Source organism: Phoca vitulina, unplaced genomic scaffold (assembly GCF_004348235.1).
Source record: "Phoca vitulina isolate PV1807 unplaced genomic scaffold, GSC_HSeal_1.0 scaffold10, whole genome shotgun sequence".
In the NCBI taxonomy this organism is placed as follows: Eukaryota; Metazoa; Chordata; class Mammalia; order Carnivora; family Phocidae; genus Phoca; species Phoca vitulina.
This window is the reverse complement of record NW_022589713.1, coordinates 20,000,612-20,024,574: the sequence shown is the minus strand read 5'-3', so window position 1 is coordinate 20,024,574 and position 23,963 is coordinate 20,000,612. Positions and strand designations below refer to the sequence as shown.

At 37.8% G+C, this 23,963-nt stretch overlaps 1 protein-coding gene and 1 pseudogene across 2 annotated transcripts in view; one reads left to right on the top strand and one right to left on the bottom strand.

Annotated features, from left to right (window-relative positions):
* Positions 1–23,963, top strand: part of NCK1 (NCK adaptor protein 1) — a 76,318-nt gene that overhangs the window by 8,025 nt on the left and 44,330 nt on the right. The window lies entirely within an intron of this gene.
* LOC116635233 lies at positions 1,078–7,820 on the bottom strand (annotated as a pseudogene).

Here is a 23,963-nt window from a genome sequence, read left to right as displayed (position 1 = left end):
TTTTTTTAAAGATTTTATTTATTTATTTGAGAGAGAGAGCACAAGCAAGGTGAGGGCAGAGGGAGAAGCAGACTCCCTGCTGAGTGGGAATCCTGATGCAGGGCTCAATCCCAGGACTCCAGGATCATGACCTGAGCCAAAGGCAGACGCTTAACTGACTGAGCCACCCAGGTGCCCCTGAAGCTCTTTGTTTTAATTTAGCCTAGTGCATATTGTGGAAGTTATGACTAAGAATTGGTAGGTTATACTCAATTATCAGAGATAGGAGATTTTTAAAGTAAAATCTCAAAGAGTTGAGGGGCGTCTGCCTTTGGCTCAGGTCATGATCTCTGGGTCCTGGGATCGAGCCCCGCATTGGGCTCCCTGCTACGCCGGAAGCCTGCTTCTCCCTCTCCCACTCCCCCTGCTTGTGTTCCCTCGCTGTGTCTCTCTCTGTCAAATAAATAAAATCTTAAAAAAAAAATCTCAAAGAGTAGGATAAGCAAAATGTTGAAGAAATGAGTCATGGAACATAGAATATATATATTTATGGATGCATTGTTCTTTGTCTTGTCATGTAAGTGCAGAACTTAGGCATGTATATTGTGAAGAATGGGGAAAGGGGCAGTTGTTACATTGACAGCAGACTCAAGTCATACTTTAAATGAGTCATTTTCATGAGCCCTCACTGTAGTTGGTAAATCATAACTGGCAGAATAATTTTGGTTCTAGGCAGGAAGCTGTTCTAGGCAGTAATACACATACACATACATGTATAAGTGTGTGTTTTTATACATATATGCAGATATATGTAAAATTGTATTTTTCTACCTGATGTCAGAAATGAGAGGGAGAATTAATGTAAGCCACATGTCATAGTGGGAGAAACAGGATTACATTGTTATAGGAAAAAAAATAAAATGTCTTCTTAATTTCTGGCTGCCAAAAAACTCAGTTATGTTTAGTCTTAATTGTATGAGCAGTCTCTTCACAGGTATTTATCACTTATTTTTTAATATGTGTATTTCAGAATTTTCAGGGAATATACAGACTCATGCTCACTTTAAAAAAATAGGATCATATGCTACATCTTGTTTTCTACTTTAGAGATTCTGGAATCAGCTTAAATTCCAGTATAGGCTTCATCACTATTTTTTGGGCATAGGCCTTTATAAGCCTCATTTTTCTCCTCTGTAATATGGGGATGATACCTAATCAAAGGATTATTATAAGATTTAAATGAAGATTCATAAATCCATTTGGCTGCTAAGTAGTGTTTGGTGCACATTAAGGGCTTTAGAATCATTTTTTAGAGGTAAAATAACTGGTTTCAGAATATGTTTTTGATGTTGCCGTTGCCAGACTGCTCTTCAGAAAAACATCAATTTACACATTTAACGACAAATAGTGTTCCTTTTTTTTTTTTTATTTTATTTTATTTTATTTATTTATTTGAGAGAGAGAATGAGATAGAGAGAGCATGAGAGGGGGGAGGGTCAGAGGGAGGAGCAGACTCCCTGCCGAGCAGGGAGCCTGATGTGGGACTCGATCCCGGGACTCCAGGATCATGACCTGAGCCGAAGGCAGTCGCTTAACCAACTGAGCCACCCAGGCGCCCGACAAATAGTGTTCCTTAACAGCATTATTATTCTAATTTTTGCCAACCATGTAGGCAAAAAACTGACAGAACTAAAAGAATTCAATAAATCCATAAGCAACATATGAGATATTTTAGCATACCCTCTTCTGTGTAATTAGTAGAACACTAAGGCAAAAAAAAAAAATCAGATTTGAACAACATCAGTAACAAATGAGTCTAACTGATATGCATATAACATTTCACCCAGCACTTGCAGATTACAGATTTTTTTCCAGTGCCTGTGGAAATTTTCCCCAAATTGACATATGCTGGACCATAAAAAAACATGGAAATAATTAATTCTAGAGTATGTGCTCTGACATGTTGGAATTAAGCCAGAAATTAATTACAAAAAATAACTAGAAGATTGTCAGCTATTTGGAAACTAAACAATATACTTCTAAGTAACCCAGGAATTAAAGAAATAATATGCAACTGTTTTGAACTGAGTGATGAAAATATGATATAACTTAAGGGATATATAGGTAAGTCATAGTTAAAGCAAAGTGCAGAGCCTTAAAATGTATGTGTAAGAATAAAGGATAAAAATAATTGAAAGGACTTCTGGGTAAAGATGGATAAGTGAAAGATGCATTTACTCCCCTCCAAAGCCCACCAAGGTGATAATAAAGGTTATTTTTTTTTTTAAAGATTTTATTTATTTATTTGACAGAGAGAGACATCGAGAGAAGGAACACAAGCAGGGGGAGTGGGAGGGGGAGAAGCAGGCTTCCCGCCGAGCAGGGAGCCCGATGTGGGGCTTGATCCCAGGACCCTGGGACCATGACCTGAGCCGAAGGCAGATGCTTAATGACTGAGCCACCCAGGCACCCCATAAAGTTTACTTTAAAAGATTTGAACTACACAGGTAAAGAGAATGGAAGAAACAATAAAATTTGGAAGCTGGAAAGCAAACAGACTGATAGAAACTTCCTAGTAGGCTTAAAAATGTTCAGTCCTAAACTGGAAATAGAAAAAATGGAAAAGAATACTCAGGTTCATGAATTGGCAGCATCAGGTACTTTTGTTGAAGAGGGGGTGAGAGTGTTGCTAAAAATAGAAAGATTGCTTGAAAGTCTGTTTAAGTAGCAGCTCAGTCATAATAACCGAAAGGTAGAAAGAAACCAAATGTCCAGCAACTGATAAATGTATGAATAAAATGCAAATCCACATAATGGAATACTGTTTGGAATAAATAGAATGAAGTTTTGATACATATTTTAACATGAATGAACCTTGAAGGCATGCGAAGTGAAAGAAGCCAATCACAGAAGACCACAGATTTAGGATTCCATTTGTATGAAATGTCCAGAAAAAGCAAATATATAGAGACAGAGAGTAAATTAATGGTTGCCTGGGGATTGGAGTAGGGGAGATTAGAAGGAAATGGGAAATGACTGCTCAAGGGTATGGGCTTCTTTTTGGTGGAATAAAGATGTTCTAAAATCTATTGTGATTGTGGCACAACTCTGTGAATATAGTAAAACCATTGAATTGTATGCTTTAAATGGGTCAGTTGTATAGTGAGTTGTATCTCAAGCAAAAAAAAAAAAAAAGGCAAAAAAGGCGCTCAAACCTAGATCTCTTCATCAATTTGTATAGCTAAGTGCTTGCCTTCTTTATTGTCCCAGCAGAAGACTGAAGATTTATCCTCTGAGAGGACAAAACAGAGTGTTTCTGAGAGAGGGGTGGGCACTAGACATAATCGAAGACCAGGTGTCCTATAGAAAACATCTGAATTAAGTAAATGTACTCAATATTGGGACTTTTACCAAGGCCTCTTCTCCTATATTGCTCCCAGGATTCTGGCAATCAAGTAACAACTTAGAAGATGCTTCTCTTAACCAGCCCAAGGGGATAAGTTGTAAGTTATTCACAATCAGCTTTTAGGGCCCTACTTTTGTTCTACTTTATTTTATTTTTTTAACCAATAAGCATTTATTGAGCAACTACCAAATGTAAACCTTATGCTTAGTGCTGTGGGGGATACCAAAGAAATAGAAGACTCTTGTTTTGCAGGAGTTCATAATCTAGCATTCATTAAAGAACAGTCCTAAGAAATATATTCACAAAAACAGATTTAAGAGATGTCTTACCAAGAGTGCTCAGTAAATAATTGGGGTTGATGGAAGGCAAGTGAGGTAAGTATAATCAATAAAGAAATGATATTCTGTATATTAGTAAATTTTTTATAAATTCACTTGCTGAATAGGCTGATGATATCCATATGTACAATGAGGGCTTCCACATTTTCCATTAACTTTGTATCTTGGAAATTAACAGTCAAGTCTTTTGTTACCTGGGGAGTCATCCCCACCAATTTGTCACTTAAAATACATGGCTCAGGGCACTCCAGAAACACTCCTTTGGACACTGAATTCTCAATTTGTCTTACATCTAGCTAAATAAAAGATTCTTTTGCTGTAGTAGCAGGCAGTAATCAACTATGACAGGCACCCTGTCCTAAAAATGCTGCTCCATCGCTTAGATTTTTCCCTGGTCTGGACACTTTTTCAGAGCTTGATCTGCATACTGGAATAGGATTTCTACCATCTGATCTGTAACCACAGCTTTTGCTTACTGGCATCCCCTGATAATCCCACTACTGCTTTTGCTTTTCCTTCATGGAAAGACTATGCAAGAGCCAGGGCTTCTGTAAGACAATCTTGTTTCAGGAGATGATCCACTCTCTCCACCTTCTCGGCATCATCACATAAACAGATTTTGTCCCTAAAGAAAAGATTTGACAGTCATAGCTACTAGTGGATTGATAAGCCTTCTTTCCAACCACAGGCAATGCCTAGTTAACATTTCCTCTGGTGGCTAGTGATTTGAAATGGCTGCTGTTATAGACCAACTGAACTTCTGAGATCTCCACTGTTTCCAGTTCCTCTTGAGTCTGCTGATCAATCACATGGAACTTCTTCACACTGTCCAAGAGCACAACTGTACGTGAGTTTATTCAAGTAAAGTTGATGAGGTCATGGTATAGGTGAAGATGCTTTTGTTTATAAGTAAGATATATTGCTCCAGATTCATCTTTTAACCAGTAGCAGATGAATAACATCTCTGCAAAAGTCAAGCATGGGATTCACGTAATTATGCACTGCCATGAAGTGCCAGGCCAGCAGTGGAACATGGAGAATCTGTCCATAGGGAAAAGTCACCTACACTTTCAAGGATTGTTTCAATCCAATGATCAGTATCTTTGTTAAGAATGCCATGACCAAGGAAAACTGTGTGATGGGATGATCTTTCAACTTAGGCTTAGAGGGGAGAGGCTCAATACAGCGAACTTCACCCTTGGAACCACTGAACAGATCCTACATTCACATGTTCTCACTCCCATCACTTTCTTAAATGTCAATTCAAAGGGTGCCTGGGTGGCTCAGTCTGTTAAGCATCTGCCTTTGGCTCAGGTCATGATCTCGGAGTCTCGGGATCAAGCCCTGAGTTGGGTTCCCTGCTCAGCGGGGAGTCTGCTTCTCCCTCTCCCTCTGCCCCTCCCTCTTCTCCTGCTCTCTCTCACTTGCTCATTCTCTCTCTCTCTCTCAAATAATAATATGTCTTTAAACGTCAATTTAAAAACAGAGCTTCTGCTGTCATTGCAAATTGTAAGAGTTGTATAATCTGTAAACTTAATATGCAATATTGCTGTTCCTGGGGGATGAACATCTCTTATTGATCTTAGAAGAAGTTTTCCATTGGCCAAATCCCACATCATGATATGTCCTTTAGCAAAGCCACAGAGAAGTCTTGAGTAGTCATTGCTGATACTCAAGGCAGAAATGGGTCCATACTGACCTCCAACACTAGTGTTACCCAGACAGTTGCAAAGGTTGATTCTGATCACATATTAAAGCCAGTCCAGGAGATGTACCCACTGCTATCAGACTGGACACTGCAATTTCAGTAGGCAAGCCAGCATCCACTTTGTCAGCTGCAGACACTACCTGGTCAGAATTTCCCTTCAAAAATGAATGTCACGTAACTGACTGATGGGATGAGAAAGAATCTGGTAATTTTTTCTTCCTTTTTAAGTTGGTACTATCTCCACTATCTGAAGTTGCCATAGACAAAGTATCATAGGAGTGAGAATCAATAGTATCAATGTTTAACAATGTAGGATCCTCAAGAACAAAAGACTCCTCTTCATCATCAGTCTGAGTATGCTTTCCAGTGTTGGAGGAGTATCATCTTGAGGAATATCAAAGTCCGTGTCATCAATCAGATCATTTTTGAACTCCAGTTCATTGTCTAGATCTATGTAAGAGAATTTTGAAAGCAAAACTTCAAGATTGAAAGACTTATTTAGCTCTTCTTCAACAGTCTTGGCACAGAGGCTCTGTTCCACATTTTTGTGGTCTGGTTCATTTTCCATAATTACTTTTGATAATTGTAATTCAATCCAAGCAAGTTTTTGTTTGTTTTTTTGTTTGTTTGTTTTGTTTTGATTTTTGGCCTTAGATCATGATCTGAATGATGATTTCTGTGCTTGCAGCCATTCTAGCCCAGGACCTTTTATTTTGTTTTAAGTAATCTCTATGCCAAACGTGGGGCTTGAACTCACCATCCTGAGATCAAAAGTCACATGCTCTACCAACAGCCAGCTAGGCTGCCCCTAGGGCCCTACTTTTAAATATTAGCAGACAATCAAGGATCATCAGGGTTCATGAAGAAAACTTTTAATATAAGAGACCAAAAAAAAAATTTTTTTTTTTCAGAATAAAAAAGAATTCTTGAAAATTAGAGCATAATAGTAAGAAAAAACACTCCGTAGAAGAAAGGAAGTTGAAGTAGAGGAAAATATGGAAAATAGGTTATAAAAAGATAAAAGGTCAGTCCAGGAGGTCAGCTTCACCTAACAGAAGTGCCAGTGAGAACAGAGAAAAGAGAAGAAATATTTAGCGAAACAAGAAAAATCCTCAGAGTTGAAGAACATCATTTTGCAGATTGAGAGGCCTTTGGGTACTCAGGAAAATGGATGAAAATAAATGTATACTATCAATCTGGGACTAGTCAGGAAAATGGAGATCACACAACCTATTATAACAGAATTTAATACAAAGAATTGTTTAGCCATCTTACGGATTGAATTGTGTTACCCCAAAAAGATGTGTTGAAGTTCTAGCCCTCCAGCACCTCAGAATGTGACCTTATTTGGAAATAGAGTCGTTACAGAGGTAATCAAGTTAAAGTGAGCTCAGTAGAGTGTGCCCTAATCCAATGTGACTGGTATTCTTAAATAACAGTAGAGGAATTTAGACACAAGTATAGAGAGAAGATGGCCATCTACAAGCCAAGGAATACCTGAGGCTATGAGAAGCTAGGAGAGAGGCCTGGAACAGATCCTTCCCTAGTGCCTTAGAGAGGGCATTGCCAGTGCTTTGATTTTGGACTTCTGGCTTCCATAACTGTGAGATGGATTTTTGTGCTAAGCCAACACAGTTTGTGTTTCTTTGTTATAGCAGCCCTCAGAAACCAATACACTGGATAATTGGAAACTGAAAATGCAATAAGGGAGCACTCAGGTCTCATAGAGATAGTAACTATAGGAAGTAATTACTAGCCCCATAGGGCTAGGAGAGCAAAGAAAGATACTGAGATTAATTTAGAAACATGAAGAGTGGCCCCAAGGAGCTGAAACTCCAACTTCTGCCTTGATGAGGCTGCTCTGTGAATGGCAGGAAAAACACAAAAGCAAAAAATTGCTAACTGGGGCCAACTGCTGCTGCTGGAATCTTCGCTGTTGCCAGAGTGAAGGTTGTTGATGGTTGATGCTGAACTGAAGGAGTATCTCTCCTGTTCCCTCTTTAGTCTTCTAATGTCTTTCTTGTGACCCTTACATGATTCTCCAAGTCTAATAGGGAGTCAGCTAGCAAAGGAGAAATGTGATTTAGAGGGTTCCAGCCCCTCAGCGTTACAAAGCAGAGTAGAGAAGTAGGTTTGAAGCCAGGGGCAATAACTAACTAGTACGTATAGACGCTGAGGTATGTCCTCCTGAAAGTCTGAAATACATAAGACAAAGAAGATCCTGTAAACTTCCGGAGGTGGGGGAAATGGGTCATAATACAGAGATTGAGTATTTTCAGCTGCAGCCTCACAAGCCAGAAGATAGTGAGCAGTGCTCTCAAAATCTGGTAAAATGATTTCCAAGCTAGAATTCTGTTCCTAGCCAAATATTTTAATTTTAATTTTTTAATTTTTATTTTTTTAAGATTTATTTGAGAGAGAGAGAAGGAGCAGAGGGAGAGGGAGAAGCAGACTCCCTGCTGAGCAGGGAGCCTGACATGGGGCTTGATCCCAGGTCTCCGAGATCATGACCTGAGCTGAAAGCAGACGCTTAACTGACTGAGCCACCCAGGCACCCCCAGCCAAATTTTTAAGCATAAGTTTAGAGTGTAGACGTTTTCAGACATGCAAGGTCTCCAAAAATTTCTCTTCCTTACTTCTTCAGAAAGCTATTGTGTGATTTGCTCCACCCACAAAAGGAAGGAGAAAACCTCCATAAAAGAGAAGGTGAAAGATACAGAAAACCGGAAATCACATTCTAGAGAGATAAAGGGCATCCCTAAGGTCATAGTAAAAAGGACTCCCCAAATGCTGATTATCTGATAAAAGAGCAATGAGTCCAGATTTGAGCAGGTGAGAAGGTGTTGCCAGTTCTAGGACAGTGAAATCAATAGAATACCTGGTGGCTGTATATCTAATTTAGGCAATTGGCAGAAAAATTGGAGTTGAATTAGTGTTATCTTTCATTTGCTTAGTTTTTTATATTGGCATTTTAGAACTTTGTCCTGAAATTATTTCTCTCTTGTACTCTCTCATAGGTGATCCCATTCAGTCCTGTGATTTTAAATAGTATTGATAGGTGGATTCTTCACAAATTCATGTCTCTAGGAATGATCTCTCTACCATTACATTCCTACCAGTAGTGCACAAAGATTCCAGTTTCTCCAAATCCTTACCAACCCTTGTTATTTTTTTTCTCTCTCTTTCTGATAGTAGTCATCCTAATGGATGGATATAGGGCACTAACTCATTGTGGTTTTTATTTGCATTTTTTTAATGATTAGTGATGTTGAGCATCCTCTACTATGTTGGCCATTTGTATATCTTTGGAGAAATGTCTACTTAAGTTCTTTGTTTTTTCATTGGGTGATTGTTGAGTCTTAACTGATTTTTAAATTTCTGTTGTTTTTCTCTTTCCTTTTGACTCCTTGATAGAGCAGGCAGAGAAATTAAGATTTCTGTATTAGTGATGGTATGCTAACAGCCCTAATTAACAAATCTTAGTGGTTTACACAATGGAAGTTTATAATACTTTCTCACATTACAGCCCAGTGTATGTGTGTGATGGAGTAGGAGTTGGGATACCTCTGTTCCATGCAGTCATTCAGGGACACAGGCTCTTTATCCTTTTTTTTTCTTTTTCTTTTTTTTTTTAGTAGGCTCCATGTCGAGTGCGGAGGCCATTGTGGGGCTTGAACTTAAAACCCTGAGATCAAGACCTGAGCCGAGATCAAGAATTGGACACTTAACCAATTGAGCCACCCAGGCGCCCCTCCTCTTTCTTTTTTAAGTCATCACTGTTATCACCATATGGCTTTTGGGGTTGTTTTGAAAAGAGAAGATGTTATGGAAGAAGCTTTTAGCCCCAGGCTGGAAGTGGCATATATCACCTTCACCCACATTCCATTGATTAGAACTGAGTCACATGATCCCACCTAACTACACAGGTGGCTAATAATATTAGCCGTGTGCTAATAAAGGAGAGGAGAACAGAGACCTTAAGGAGCACTAGCAGTCTCTCACAGTGTTTACTGGATTAGAACTCCCCTGCTTAAAACTCTTTAATAACTTCTTTTTAATACATGGAATAAAATTGGCCTGTGTCTGTTTCATCCTTCTCTTGTATTACTTTCTCCATTATTATTAAGCTACATTAGACTAGGTCATTTCCCAAAACATGCCAAGCTTTTTCCTTCCTAGAACCTATGTGTTTTGTGGTTTCCTTTGCTTGGACCACTCTAAATATTTACATGACTGCCTCGTTTTCATCTTAAAATGTCAGCTTAAAGTCCATCTCTAACTCAAGTATCTAAAATAGCCCTCCTATTCTCTTTTTTGAAAGCACTGTGTTTATCACAATATATAATTTTTTTATTTGAACATTTTGTTTGCCTTTGCTGTGTCCTAGAAGGAGATGTCTCTTTTTGTCACTTTTCTATCCCTGCTGCACCCAGTCAGTACTTTAGCATATGCTGGTCATTTTGTAAATGTGTTGTATGAATGAAAGACTATTATACACAAACTGAAGTAAAGAGACTGGAGTGGATAATAACCAAGAGCTCTTACAGTAATTTGGATGAATTGTTGAGGGTTTGGGTTTTAGTGGATGCAGTATCAGTGGAACAGAAAAGAATGAACGAGGGACATTTCAAAGGAAAATCCAACACAAATTGCTGTGTGACTTAAGCAGGGAGTCTGGGAGAATGGGATGATAGTGGTCTGTAATTAACCGGGATTAGTAAGGAGGTTAGAAGAGTTGGCTTTTTGGAGATAATGATTGGTTAGGGTGGATGCATGTTGAATTTGTGGTATTCAGTGTAGAAATGTTGAGGAATAGTACTTTGAATTAGAGGACACACTTGGAATTATAGATTTGGAAGTCAGCCGGCCAACAGTGATAAGATGAAGCCATAAAAATGGATGATCTGTTGAGAGAAAGGGTATACATTGAGAAGAACAGATGACTTAAGGGGAGAAAAAAGAGGAGCCACAAATGGAGACCAGGAGGAGTGGGTGGAGAAGAAGGAAGTGAACCTGTTGAGTATAGGTTAAGGAAACCAGAAAGAATTTTAGGAAAGAGGGATGGTTAGCTTGGCTGCTTCTAGTATGGCTATTCCTTGTGATATGTATTTGAAGGTTCTGAAGTGTTACCTTTCATGGAGGTTATAAAATGGTGATATTAATATCTGCTTCGTAAGATTGTTATGAGAATTATTAACATATTAAAAGCACTTAACATACTTATTGTACTGTGTCCCGTAAACACTTCTGAAGTGAAATGCAATGAGACAATACAGTTAGGGATTAAGGAGGTATTAAGTTTGTGGTTGGAGAAAAGGCTTCTGGGCTTCTGTAGCAACTTTCTTTAGAGGTATGTTCTTTTTAAATGTTACAGTAAGAATTGTACTAAAAGCTTATATAGAGATAACATTTATGAATTTTTATTGAAGTGTTTTTAGTAGGAATTTTCTGATCTGAAAGTATGCAGAATCATAGCAAAACAATGGCAGTTCATCTGTTTATGCTTCTTAACCATATCCTACTGAATCTTATTCCGGAAGCATTTATAATGCACGTGCCCTTTTGAAAGTGATTGTCCTTCAAAATAGTAAATTATTAATTTTAATAATAATTAATAGTAAATTATTATTAATATTAATAATAATTAATAGTAAATTATGATTAAATTATTATTTAGCATTGAAATGAAATGAGAATATATTTAAATTGGAAGCATAGTTTAATATGTCAAATTGCATTAACACCAACTTAAAGAATCTTTTTTTTGGTAGTGGAACTTGGTTTTGGGTAGTATGGAGAAATTCCAGTTGCCACAGGCTTCTATCTCCAGGTAAAGAAGTATGAGAGTCATTTACACAAGGGAAAGTGGGAGCTTGTTGCATTCCTTTTTATTCTCATCTTTTAAAGTTTGCTCATCTTTTTGTTTACGGAACTTTGGTGGGTTAGCTGAGTAGAGTTTGGTAGCGGTTCGTATCTTGTATGATAATTTTTTTTCTAAACATCTATTATAATGGAAAAAATAAGTTATTGCTGCCTTTCTCATGATCATTAGCAGTCTAAGTAAGAATATAACTTTGGAATAAAGGATAAGGTAAAAAGGCAGGTAGGTAAGGAAAGAAGACGCAAGGGGAGAGAAAAAGTTGAGAGATAATTGGTGAAAAGAGCTACTTAAGTTTATCTTTCCCTTGTATCAGGTTTCAGCTGGCAGTGAATTAACAGTTGAAAATTGCTTTGTCACCCAAATGTCCATCGATAGATAAATGGATAAAGAAGATGTGGTATATATATATATATATATATATATATATATATATATATACACAATGGAATATTATCCAGCCATAAAAAAGAGGGAAATCTTGCCATTCGTAGTAACATCGATGGAGCTAGAGAGTATAATGCTAAGTGAAAAAAAGAGAAAGACAAATACCATATGATTTCACTTACATGTGGAATTTAAGAAACAAAATAAACCAGCAAGGGAAAAAAAAACAGACAAGCCAAGAAATAGACTCCTCACTCTTGAGAACAAATTGATGTTTACCAGAGGGGGGGTGGGGGGGGAGACGGGTGAAATAGTTGTTGGGGATTAAGGAGTACACTTGTAGTGATGAGCACTGGGCGATGTATAGAATTGTTGAATCACTATATTGTATACCTGAAACTAATATTACACTGTATGTTAACTATACTGGAATTAAAATTAAAATAAATTGCTTTGTCAATAGCATATAATTTGTGACTTTTAGGTTATTTGCTACCTGGGAGAAACATAAATTCCTGATTGTAAAATTCAGATATAATTATCACTGAATTTATATCCATACAACTGGTGGTGGAATTTTTAGCATTAGGTAGGAGGGTAAGGGTGGGAAGTGTTTTATGTATTATTTTGTTTAATTTTCTCAGCCACCCTGTAGGTAGGTGTTACTAAAGCACAGAAAGGTTAAGTACCTTGCTCAGTGTCACACAGATAATAAATGGCAGAGCAAGAATTTATATATTTATTTTTTTCAGAGCAAGAATTTAAACTGCTGTTTCTATCCTCTCGTAGTTACCTTTTATTAATCCCTTTGCTTTATTTTACAACTCCATTCAGTCACTTGTTGGCTTGTTGGCTTAAAGGAAAAAAAAAAGCTCTATTGAGTTACATTTCACATACTATACAATTCACCCATTTAAAGTATATGATTCAGTGCCTTTTAGTATTTTCAGAGTTTTGCAACCGTCATCACTATTTAGAACATTTACATCACCCCCTAAAGAAATCCCCTTCCTGTTAGTCATCACCCTCTAGCCTCTCCTATTCCCAGCCCTAGGCAACCATTAATCTATTTTCTGTCTCTATGGGTTTGCTCATTCTGGACATTTTACATAAATGGAATCCTACAATATGTGGTCCTTTGTGACTGGCTTCTATCCCTTACCGTATGTTTTTAAGGTTCATCTATGTTAAAGCATGCATCAATACTTCATTCCTTGTTATTGCTGAATAATATTCCATTGTATGGATATACCACATTTTATTTATTCATTCATCATTTGATGAACATTTGGGTTGGGTTCTCCCTTTTGACTATTAAGACTAATACTGATATGAACATTTATGTTTTTTTTTATTATTGTGGTAGAATATACATAACATAAAATTAACCGTTTTAACCTTTTTAAAGTGTATAGTTCTGTGGCTTTAAGTCCGTTCACACTGTTGTGCAACCATCACCACCATATATTTCCAGAACTTTTTCATCTTCCTCAGTGAAACTCTATCCATTAAACACTAAGTTCCTATTTCATTCCTCCAGTCCCCCTGGCAACGACCATTCTGTTTTCAGTCTCTATGTATTTGACTACTCTAGGAACCCTACATAAATAGAGTCATACAATATTTGTCCTTTATTAATTGGCTTATTTAACTTAATGTAATGTCTTCACAGACATACACATGTTGTAATGTGTCAAAATTTCCTTCTTTTTAAAGGCTGGTAACATCCCACTGATCGTATATATCACATTTTATTTACCCATACATCTGTTGGTGGACGCTTGGTTGCTTCTGCTTTTTCGCTATTGTGAATAATGGTGTTCTGAATATGGGTGTGTAAATACCTATTCAAGACCCTGCTTTCATTTTTTTTTTTTTGGCTGGATCATATGATAATTCTGCTTTTTATTTTTTGGGGAAAGGCTAAACTGTTTTCCACAGTGGCTGCACCATTTTACATTCCTACCAGCAATACACAAGGGTTCTAATTTCCCCATGTCTTCTAATACTTATTTTCTGTGTTTTGGTAATAGTTGACAATAGTTGATAATAGCTGTCCTATTGTGTGTGAGGTGTTATCTCATTGTGGTTTTGATTTGCATTTTCTAAATGATTAGTGATGTTGAACATCTTTTTTTGTGCTTATTGGTCATTTGTGTATCTTCCTTGGAGAAATGTCTGTTCAGGTCCTTTGTCTATTTTTTAATTGGATTGTTTGGTTTTTTTGTTTTTGAGTTGTAAGAGTTCTTTATATATTCTGGATATCAGTCCCCCATCAGTTATATGACTTGCAAATATTATTTCCCATTCCATGATAGTGTCTTTTGATGCACAAAAGAGTTTAGTTTTGATGATGTCCAGTTTATCTGTTTTTTCTTCTGTTGCCTGTGCTTTTGTAGTCGGATCCAAGAAATTATTGCCAAATCCAATGGCAAAATGCTTTTGCCTCGTTTTCTTCTGTTTTATGATTGTAGCTTATTTGGGTCTTTGATGCATTTTAAGTTATTTTTGGATATAGTGTAAGGTAAGGGTCAACTTCATTTTATAAGTTTTTATGTGAATATATGTTTTCATTTATTTTGGTCGTATAACTAGGAGTGGAATTCCTGGGCTATAGGGTAACTTATGTTTCGCCTTTCAAGAACTGCTGAACTGTTTTCCAAAGTGGCTCTACCATTTTACATTCCACCAACAATGTATGAGGGTTCTGGTTTCTCTATTGCTTTTTGAATCTAGACCACATTACCTTCTGACTGACTTATTTTAAAAATTTCCTTGGCAGGCCTCTTTGGTGATAATCTCACAACTCTGTCTTTCTCCAGTCCTCTTGCACCAATTCTTAATACTGTTCATTGTGTCATAAGAGATTTGAGATGAAAGGAACTATAATCATGGAAGTTAAGCCATTCATTTTTCAGTTGATAAATAAAATTTGAGGAAGAGATTTGACCCAGTTATAGAGTGACATTGTCAACACTAGATACCCTACTCTGAATGTAGCTTTCACTTTATTAAATCATCGTGTTCCTCGTTTATGTGTCTAAAACTCTTTATCTGTGTTAACTATGTCTCCTCCCCAACATCTACCCTAAATTAGTCTAAAAGCAAGGAGTTGTGTGTAGGCAATTTATTTGGCAGGTGATCCTAGGGAACAAGAATAAGGGGCCAGAGTAAATGGGAAACAGGAAAAGAAGAAAAGCCAGTACAAGAATATATTATTGAGTTACTCACTGCTATGGCAACTAGGGCTCCATCCTAGTGGGAACTTCTGAGGATCTAGATGCTCCTCCAATTGTCTGCTTATGTATGGACAGGAGAAACTGTTGTCTGCTTTTGTTCTCCATCAGTTCACGTTGCCCTAGTGGCATGTAAATTCTTTCACCTTCCCTTTAACACTTCAAGACTCCACATAAGAGCCAGACAAGTGCATTGGTTCCCTGTGGTGTCTTACTTCATGGCCTCAGAAAAGCACAGGGCAGAAAGCAAATGAATCACAGTGAATTCTGCCTGGGAAATAAGGCAAAACTTACCCGGAAGCAATAGCTTTAGCTTATGACAAGTGTGGGGGTGAGAATAATGGTCTCTCAAAGATCCTAATCCTCTAAACCTGTTAATATGTTACCTTGCATCACAAAAGGGATTTTGTAGATAGTGAGATTTTCTTGGGTTATCTGGGTGGGCCCAGTGTAATCACAAAGAGCTTCTTTTTTTTAATAAGAGGTAGGCAGGAATGTCAGTCCAAGAAGGAGCTGTGATAATGGAAGCAGAAGTCATGATGTGGCACGGGGCCAAGGAATACAGGCAGCCTCTAGAGGTTGGAATAGATAAGGAATGGATTTTCCCCTACAGCTCCTGAAGGAATGCAGGCTTTGATTTTAGTTCTGTAAAGCCTGTTTTGAAATTCTTATCTCTAGAACTTTAAGGTAACAGATTTGTGTTGTTCTAAACCATTAAATATGTGGCAATTTGTTACCCAGCAGTAGGAAACTACTGTTACAGCTAGCATCAAAGGACAGGTGGACAGCATGAAGATGAAATGTAAGAGATTTCTGATAGAATCTACCTCTTGCTGTTGGCCTCTTCTTTGATTCTATCTGTATTAGCTTCCTACTGCTATTTAGCAAGTTACCACAAATCTACTTCTTGCTCTGCTCAGATCTGCTTGGACCCTGCATTAATTCTAATCCATCATTGAGTCACTGCAGGCTCTTAACAGGGTTAAGGTGCAAACTAGTGCTGCCTGTGCTGCAACTGGTATTGAAGCAGGAATAAATATTAATCATTTCCTTCTTTCACCACCCATTCTAGATTTCCCTTATGCTTGCTTGTCTGTCAGCACGAGGAACCCAAAGTGACCAAGTAGTGGTCATACCTTTCAGGCTCAGTGGAACCATCAGTGTGTCTTCTGGTGGAAGCATTACCTTCAGGACCTCTAATACAGGAGAGATTTTAAATCATTGGAATGAGTAACCCAAATTCCACAAGTGAGTTACTGGGATTGATGGTGAAGAGTCAGTCCAACTTCTGTGCCTTGGTTTCTGGACTCATGCATTCTAGATATTAGGGATATAACACTATAGCCATTGTTTCAGTGCATATACTGCATCCTAGGGGACCAATAAGGTGACTGTTTAGCTGAACTTTTAGTATAACATTCCATCATTCTTTTAGTCAGTGTCCTGGTGATGTGATATGTGTAGGACCAGTGGATGCCATGATCAAATACTTCACCACTAAATAGATCTTTTGGTTTGGGGTGATGTCGTGATGGATTTTGGTAAGCATTTTGAAGCTGTTGGATGATGGTGCTGGGCAGAGGTACTATGAATGTTGAGGGACACTTTGGACAGAGAATGCAGTCCCATTTAAGTGAGTGTAAATTCTGCTGCCTTTCAGAATGCAAGAGTCCCAATCCCATCATGCCACCTGTTCAGCTCTATGTCTGATAAGTTGCTATTGGTATTCTGTAATGATCCTAATCCTGCTAGAAATCAGTCAATTTTAGTAAGACTTTTTAATTACATTTTTCAAAAGTAAGTTGATGTTTTTGATAATGGGGAATCTGATGAACAGGAGTTTTAAATTTTAATATGGTCAGCTAATATTTCATTTATAAGGAATTCAAGAAAAGGCAAACTATAGTGACAGAAAGCTCATCAGTAATTGCCAGTGGGGAGGGAATTGGCTGTAAAGGGGTACAAGGGAACTTTTTGGGGTGATAAAAAGTGTTTTGGAGCTTGATTGTGGTATAGGTTACACAATTTTATACATTTGCCAAGACTCATTAAACTCTACACTTAAAATCAGTTACGTATAGATTACATCTCATAACTTAATTCAAGGAAAGAAGAGGATTTAATGTACTCATTTGTTAACCTTTTCCATATTAGTTTTTTTCCTTTATAGTTAATTTTTGATTTCTAGGTTTGAGAAACTCTTCTTCCCTTCTCTGGGATTTTTTTTTTTCTGATTTTTCCCATTTTATTAATTTCTGTTCTTTATTTCCCTTATTGTCTTGAAATATATCCAGGATTTGTTTTAATTAGGGAGAGTAAGACACACAGAATGGGAATGACTGTCAGAAGGAAAAAGGTTTTACTCACAGTTGCCTTGGGGAAGCACCAGGGTTGGTGAGGAAGCAGAAGGAGCAAGGGAAAAGCATGTACAGAGCTTTGATTATGGTTAAGTGGGAAGGAATTGAGGAAGGACAGGCAAGCCTGAGCAAGTTGAGGTTTGGATAGTTTGAATAATTTATAGTTCTGGGTGATACGGGTGGTCTTTAGTTTTCTAGTACCTGGCCGCAGGATGAGTTAGTGGGCATACCAGTTTGGTATGTGAGAATTTTTTTGAAAGGAGATGTTGGTTAGGGGGTATAGGCTTTGGATAGGTTGATTGTGCATCAGAGATGTGTTCTCAGGCAAGTTGTTTTTCTTTCTCTAGGAATTAGGTAACCCTGGGAAGGACAGTTCCTCCTTGGGTTCAAAGGGCCCTGCCATGTCAGACTTTCATAAATATAGAAGAAATTTAAAAACATGATTAATACACTTATGCTTTCTTTTGGTTAACTTGGTTGCTTTTTTCTAGTTTCTTGATTAAAAGTGTTAATTAAGGGGTGCCTGGGTGGCTCAGTCAGTTAAAGGTCCAACTCTTGATTTCGGCTCAGGTCATGATCTCGGGGCCGTGAGGTCAAGCCCTGCGTCGGGCTTCGTGGGGAGTCTGCTTGAGATTCTCTGTCTCCTTCTTCCTCTGCTGCCCCCCCTCGCTTGCATATGTGCTTGCTGTCTCCATCTCAAATAAATAAATCTTTAAAAAATGTGTTAAGCATATTCATTCTTAATGTTTAGTTACAAATGCAACGAGGCTATTATTTGAGCTGAACTCCACATTTAGATAGTGTTGTACTTTTATTGTCACTCACTTCTTTATGATTTCTATTGTGATTTTCTTTTTGTTTGTTTAGGAGTCTTTTTAAGTTTCTAAACATTTAAACATGTTTTATTGGGGATTTCAACATTATATTATGGGCAGAGAGTGCAGTCCTAGGTATAAGTTGTTTGAAATTATTTTGTGTCTTTCTTTGTCATTATCAATTTTTGAAAATGTTCCAAGTGTACTTGAAAATAATTATATCCTTTTGTTTGTTTGTTGGAAGGTTCTCTATGTAACTGTCAGATTAAACTTATTAATTTTGCTGGTCAAGTATTCTATATCCTTATTGATGTTTTGACTTCTTGATCTGTCAGTTTTTAATATAACTAAATTAGAGACTCATGTGGTGGTTGAAGATTAATGTTTTTCTTGTAAATTTAGGGATTGTATTGAATCTGTAGATTGCTTTGGATAGTATTGACGTCTTAACATCCTAACAATTTTAAGTCTTCCAATCTATGAACGTGGGATGTTTTTCCATTTAGTTATGTCTTTTCTTTCCTTTTTTTTTTTTTAATTGAGGTTTGTTTGTTTTTAGATCAGTTTTAGTTTCACAGCAACATTGAGGGGAAGATAGAGATTTCCCAGATACTCCCTACCCCTTACATGCATAGCTTCTTCCATTATCAACATTCCCCACCAGAGTGGTACGTTTGTTACAATTGATGAACCTATGTTAACATATCATAATACCCAAAGTCCATAGTTTACATTATGGTTCACTCTTGGTATTGTATACTTAGGTCTTCTTTAATTTGTTTCAGCAGTGCTTTGTAGTTTTCATTGTACAGATCTTTCCCTTCCTTAATTAAGGTTATTCCTAAGTATTTTATCCTTTCTGATGCTCTTGTAAATGGTCAAGTAGTTTAATTAATTTCCTTTTCAGATTATTCATTGACAGTGTTTACCAACATTGTTAGTGTTAAAAATGCAACTAATTTTTGTGTGATTTTATATCCTGCTACTTTTGCTGAATTTACACCAGCTTAATTTAGATAACAGAAAAACTTTGCTCCTATACAGCTCCATTCTCACCCTCTTTCAGTTATTGATGTCACAGAAATACATCTTTAAACATTTATGTGTCCAAACACATAGACTAATAATTGTGTGGTCTTTTAAAAGATTTTATTTATTTAATTATTTATTTGAGAGAGAGAGAGAGTGTGCATGTGCAAGCAGGGGTGGGGGGTGAGCAGAGGCAGAGGGACAAGTAGACTCTGCGCCGAGCACGAAGCCTGACGCGGGGCTTGATCTCACAGCCCTGAGATCATGACCTGAGCCAAAATCAAGAGTCAGATGCTCAACCGACTGAGCCACCCAGGCCACCCAATAATTGTTTTTTTTAATGCATTGTGTAGAAAGCAAAATGTAGAGTTATAAACCAAAGTTACAATAATAGTACCTTTAGACTAATAAGTGTTTTTAAAAGTTATTAGTGTCTTAAGTCATAGAGAAAACAAAAAATAGAGTTACAAACTGAATTTTCAGTAATTCCATCTTCTATAATTGCTCATATATTTACCTTTATTGAGATCTGTATTTCTTAATATGACTTCGAATTATTGTCTAGTATCCTTTCATTTCAACTCAGGAAGTACTTCCTTTACATTTTTTGTAGGGCGGGTCTAATAGTAACAGACTTGCTTTGCTTTTGTTTATCTGGGAATATCCTAATTTCTTCCCTCACTTTTGAAGGACAGTTTTGTTGAACATTGGATTTTAGTTGACAGTTTTTCTTTCAGTATTTTGAATATGTCAACCTACAGTTGACCCTCGAACAGCATGGTTTTGAACCATGTGGGTCAACTTATATGCAGATATTTTATAGTACAGTACTGTAAATGTATTTTCTCTTACGAATTTTTTTTTTTTTTTTTAAAGAAAGAAAAAGTGGGGGAAGAGCAGAGGGAGAGAGAGAATCATAACCTGGCCATGGAGCCCGACACAGGGTTCGACCTCACAACCCTGAGATAATGACCTAAGACAAAATCAAGAGTCGGACGTTTAACAGACTGAGGTACCCAGGCGCCCCCCTTAGATTTTTTAATAACATTTTGTTTCATCTAGTTTGCTTTAAGAATACAGTATATAATACATATAATATACAAAATATGTGTTAACTGTTATGTTATCATTGAGGCTTCTGGTCAGCAATAGATTATTAGTTGTTAAATTTTGGGGGAGTCAGAAGTTTTTGACTGTGCACGGGTCAGGGCCCCAATCCCTGAGTTGTTCAAGGGTCACCCGGACTGTCTTCTATTCTCCAAGGTTTCTGATGAGAAATTTCTTGGTGATCTTATTGAGGATCCCTTTTGTGTAATGATTCACTTCACTCTTGTTGCTTTCAAGATTCTCTCTTTGTTGGGCTCCTGGGTGGCTCAGTTGGTTAAGCGACTGCCTTTGGCTCAGGTCATGATCCTGGAGTCCCGGGATCGAGTCCCACATCAGGCTCCCTGCTCAGCAGGGAGTCTGCTTCTCCCTCTCATGCTCTCTCTATCCCATTCTCCCTCCCCCCTCTCATGCTCTCTCTATCCCATTCTCTCTCTCAAATAAATAAATAAAACCTTTAAAAAATAAAAAAGATTCTCTCTTTGTCTTTCAGTATTTTCATTCATAGTGTATCTCAGTATAGATCTCTGAGTTTATTCTACTTTGAGTTTGTTGAGCTTCTGGGATGTTTTGTTTGTTTTTTTAAAAATTTTATTTTTTTCAGTAATCTCCACACTGAATGTGGGGCTCAAGCTCACAGCCCGGAGATCTAGAGTCTCATGCTCCACTGACCTTGCCAGCCAGGCGCCCCTAGCTTCTTGGATGTTTAAATGCATGTACTTTATCAAATTTGGGACATTTTCAGCCATTGTTTCTTCAAATAATCTTTTTGGCCCTTTAGTCTCCCTCTTTTTCTTCTCATACTCCCACAACAATCTGTTGGTTCTTTTCCTGGTATCCCACAGATCCTTTATTCTCTGTTTACTTTTCTTAAGTCATTTTCTCCGTGTCTCCATGCTCTGATTCGTTCTTTCACCTGTTCAAATCTGCCTTTAAATCCCTCTGGTGAATTTTTCATTTTTGTAATTGTACCTTTCAGGTGGAGAATTTCTTAGGTTTTCTATTTCTTTAGATCATTTTCTTTATTTTCTCCACATCTTTCTTTAACCAAAGAGTATCTTTAAGATGTTTGTTTAAAGTCTTTGTTTAGTGGGTTTGTTAGCTGGTCTTTCTCCAGGATAGTTACTGTTGGTTTTTCCCTTTGAATGGGCCATATGTTCCTGTTTCTTTGAATCCCGTGTGTGTGTGTGTGTGTGTGTGTGTGTGTGTGTGTGTGTGTGTGTTGAAAACTGGATGCTTGAATCTAGTATTATGTGGTAAATCTGAAAATCAGATTGTCTCTCTTCCCCAGGTTTTGCTGGGGTTTTGTTTTTATTGTCGTAGGCGGTCTCTGTGCCAGGAATCACTTTGAGGTATAAACTTAAACTTTCCTCAGATCTTCACAGAACTTGCGCCTTTTTCGGGATATGTGTGGTGATTTTCTTAATTCCCCTAATACTAGTTCTTTATTGTCTAGCTCCTGAAAGGAGAAAGTTAAAAAAGGCACCAGCCCTTTAGATTTCCCTCAGCCTGAGGGAGAAGGGCTTACATAATTGGGGTGTGTGTGTGTGTGTATGTGTGTGCACACAGACACATCAGTGACTGCCTCTTTGTCAGCACCTCAGTGATCAGATGCATCATGCAGCTGTCAGAACATAGATCCCTGATATTTGGATGACAGGATCCTTACTGCTCACCTTAGTTCCTGCAAGCTGTTCTTCGAACTAATGCACAGCTACCTTATATGTGCCTGGGGAGTGGAAGATGTGTAGCCATTGCTGAGCTAAGAGCTGAAATTAACCAAAATTTACAGCCCATAACTTCCTCTGGAAGTTTCAAGCCTTGGAGTAGACTCCAGAGTTCTAAAATCATTAAATCAGACAGATTCTGCTAGTACATTGTTGTCTAGGTGGGGAGATGTATTCTTGGTGCTTCCTACTCCACCATCTTCCCAGAATCTTCTCATAACTTTACAAAAGAAAGTTTCATTATAGTTTCAAAGAGTTCTTAATCTTTTTCCCCTTGTTTTCCAGATTATACCTCAAAGCAAATACATTTGAGACCTTCAAGTTTAGATAGCAGACACTTAAAGGAGGAATTCTTGTTTCTGATCCTCTTTTTTTTCCCCCTAAGAAGAAAACTAAATGCTTCCAACTGGGAACAGTGTGAGAATGGAAATGGAGAGACCCCTTAAGGAGGCAATTGCTTTCGTTACTACTAAGGCAGTGGTAGCCCTGCAGATTAAGGATAGCCTGAGGAAGCTAGATGGAGTGATGTAGAAGAGAATTATCCCTTAAGACCTAGCCCTCGGTATGTGGTAATCTAACGGTTTGCAAGTACCTGTGGAGCATTACCTCATGTTTTGTGAGAACAGTGTGGGGTGTTCTGTCTTCAGGCCTGGATTGGTTCCTGTACTCCTTTTTTTCCTTCAATCAGATCTCAGAGGCTGTAGTTTCCTCTGTGCTTTTAAAGCTGTTTTCATCCACAACCCCTTGGGGGTTCTTTCAACTTGGCTGGCTAGTTAGAGAATCTAGACATACCTCTCATTCCTTCTCTTTTATAGCTCACACAGCCAAATATGGAAACACTTTAGAGGTAATAGTAACAAAGACCTAAGAGATTAACCCAAATCTTCTGCATTTACTGTCATGGCCTTTTTCTCTAGTTTCTGACTTCCATTTTGTTTTTGAGGGTGCAGTCACCTAGTTGAGCTCCATTCCTCTTAAGTAAAGGACATGTTTGTTTGTGAGGGTTAGGGGTAAGATTTAGCTTTGTAAGCTGGATAGCTCATACTGTGCCTCGCACATAGTAGGGCCCGAAGATGAATAATAAACAAGTTGAAAGCTTGGTAAAATCAGTTATTTGGTTGTTTATAAGCTCCGCATAGTGTTCAGTATCAGCTTACATTAAACCTGTTCCAGAGTGTTTACACACACACACACACACACACACACACACAGTTGTTAAATTTGGGAATATTTATACTTGCTAGTATTTGGGTTTCCTTAATCTCCATCATTTTTTTTATTCTTGTTTTTGCATTTTTCTTATGTCTGAAGTCTTTTTTTTTTTTTTTAGATTTTATTTATTTATTTGACAGAGAGAGTGAGAGAAAGAGAGCACACAAGCAGGGGGAACAGCAGAGGGAGAGGGAGAAGCAGGCTTCCCGCTGAGCAGGGAGCCCGATGCAGGGCTTGATCCCAGGACCCTGGGATCATGACCTGAGCCGATGGCAGACGCCTAACCGACTGAGCCACCCAGGCGCCCCTGTCTGAAATCTTCCTTATACAGTTTTCTTTTTTCTTTTAAATTTGATACTCTAGGGGCACCTGGCTGACTCAGTTGGAAGAGCATGCAACTCTTGATCTCAGGATTGTGAGTTGGAGCCCCATGCTGGGTGTAGAGCTTACTTAAATAAACTTCAAAAAAATAAATTTGATAGTCTGTTCAGGTACCTGTTATCATATATTGGCCCTATTTGTTTGTTTTAACAGAAAAGTAATTTTGGCTTATGAAATGAAATATCCAGAGATAGGTTCTAGGTTGAGGAATAATTAGATTCGGAGGCTTAAAAAATGGAATCTAATCTCTGTGCACCTCTCACCTTCATTGTCAGGTTCTGTATGGTGACATTTACTCTGCTTTCAGGTTTAAGTCTGTTGGGAAAAGAGAGAGTATCTTACCGGTAACCCCTGTATACATCCCAGGAGTCTTTCTGAATGAACAACTTGAGTTTTAAGCCCATTT